This window comes from Henckelia pumila, chromosome 3 (genome assembly GCF_033568475.1).
Source record: "Henckelia pumila isolate YLH828 chromosome 3, ASM3356847v2, whole genome shotgun sequence".
Classification (NCBI taxonomy): domain Eukaryota; kingdom Viridiplantae; phylum Streptophyta; class Magnoliopsida; order Lamiales; family Gesneriaceae; genus Henckelia; species Henckelia pumila.
The window spans coordinates 107,050,528-107,053,095 of NC_133122.1; positions in this window are offsets into that span (position 1 = coordinate 107,050,528).

The window sequence follows — 2,568 nt, forward strand, 5'->3', positions numbered from 1 at the left end:
GATATGCTTAGAGCGTGCGTCATGGATTTTGGTTCAGCCTGGCAGGATCATTTGCCATTGATCGAGTTCGCGTACAACAACAGCTATCATACTAGTATTGGGATGACACCTTTTGAGGCGTTGTACGGATGACGTTGTCGTACTCCACTCTTATGGGAAGAAGTGGGGGAGAGACAGGCTGAGAGACCGGAGTTTATCCAACAGGCGATAGACATTGTTGATCAGATCAAGAAACGGATTAAGACTGCACAAGATCGTCAGGCCAGCTATGCTAACAGCAAGCGTAGGCCTTTGCAATTCGATGTCGGGGAGAAAGTATTTCTGAGAGTGTCACCTTTCCGCAGAATTCTCAGATTTGGCCTTAAGGGCAAGTTGTCTCCCAGGTTTATTGGTCCGTTTGAGATCTTGGAGAGCATTGGCGATTTGGCTTATCGACTAGCTTTGCCACCGCATCTTTCCAGTATTCACGACGTGTTCCACGTATCTCTGTTGCGACGATATGTGGTGGATGAGTCTCATATTCTGCAGCAATCTGAGGTTCAGGTGAGCAAGGATTTGACCTATGTTGAGAAACCTATTCGTATCCTAGATTATAAGGATAAGGTTTTGCGAAAAAAATTCATTCCTCTGGTTTTAGTTCAGTGGAAGCGCCGAGGCACTGAGGAAGCTACTTGGGAGCTTGAGGACAGGATGCGTGAAGACCATCCTGAGTTGTTTTAATTTCGGTTTTAGTTGTATTCAGTTGTAAACTCTGTAAGAGTTTGACTGGAATAAAGAATGTTTCTGATTTTTGTTTTACATTCAGTACTTAAGATCTGTTTTCGAGGACGAAACATCTTAAGTGGGGGAGAATGTAGTAGCCCGTACCCGAAATCAGTGATTAAGTGTTAATCAATTCATTAATCCTACTAGTTAAGAGTAAACGTGATTAAGGGAACTCTTAATGGGTTAACGGAGTCCGGAATTGGATTCAGAACACTTGAAAATGGTTTGAGGTTCATCGAGTTCGGAGGCTCTGAAGTCAAGGTTCGGACAGTCCGAAGTAAGGGTTCGGACGATCCGAAGAGTGGTTCGGACGCTCCGAACGTGCTGCCGACAGTCTTCATGGATGACGTCATTGTGCTGATGTAAGCAATGACGTATTATTGGGTTCGGACGACCCGAAGTCGAGATCGGATGGTCCGATCGTGTTCGGACGCTCCGAAGTCCAGTTCGGACGATCCGAACTCCGTCTATAAATATGAGGGCCGAGATTCAGATTTAGACGCACCAATCACCTCTTCTCCCTCGATTCCTTAGCCTTCTAACTCAGAGCTAGGGAATTCTAGGCGTCCCGTTGGGAATCCGGAAGTGGCATAGCAGTCCAGGCGTCGTAGCGGAGCTGTGGCCTAGTTTTGAGGCAATCGACAGCAAAGGGCTAACGACGGACGAAGGTATAACTTTTGCTTCCTATAAATATTTAGGAGTATGCAATAGCTTAGTTAAGGCTTTTAGAGCAATTTAATGATAGTAGTATCATTTGGCAGTGTAGAGCAAACTATAGGCGTGGACCTAGAGTTGGTAGAGCTTGCACTGATTTGAGGAACGGAAGTACTGTTCGAGATATCCTGACTGAGTATGCATGTATTATGTGACTGCATGGTTTATATGTCATTGATTTATGCTGCATTCATTTGCATACTGAGCTATCTCCTTCGAGATGTTTGTTAGTAGGGTTTTTCCCTATCCTGTTAGTGGTTGGACTTCCATCGATTTGGGTCCGGCATATCCACGGTTATCTCGGTATGGGAGCCACCTCCTGAAGCGACGGCACAGCGTGCTACATACCAGGGCCCGGTCTGTCTCTGTTATCTGATCCTTGACCTCGAGTTTATAGGGAGTTCACTTTGCATGCATGTATACTCATACTCTCGTACTGAGCGTTTTATGCTCACGTCTCGTACTCTGTGTTTCTGGATACCCTATTTCATGGGGCAAGTTTGCGATTGGATGAGGCGGGTGGATCCAGGAGGGGCTAAGCAGTTGTTGGTCAGCTGGAGCTTCGCCTAGGTTTTATTTATGTTGTTATTGGATTAATACAGCTGTTCGATATGGTTGTATAATATTTGGGTATTTACAGATTCCTTGCCTTGGGATTGTATATTGTTTATGGTTTCCGCAGTTTTATTTTGATATCCGTTTAATTAAGTTAATTGCATGCCTAAGTTCTGTTTAGTAGGTGATCCAGGTAAGGGTCACTACAAATCAACCAAATCTCAAATCCCCATTTTCTAAAATCATAAGAAAATTCATAACAAATCCGAACGACTCTCTTTTTCCAATCCGACTGAGAATAAACGATAAGAGCTAGCTCAAGAACATCATACTCGAAACTCATTCGATTCTGACAACATTCGGAAAATAAAGCTTCATAGAAATCAAAGAAACTTACTTCAGAACGGAGCTCTCAATGTCGTGATCGCAAATATAACTTCTAATTTAAATTCTACAGGACAGATCGAACAAAGCCGGAGAATCAAAAGCTTGAAGAATGATGGGGCGTTTTCAATGAAGGAAAATGAGTGAAGA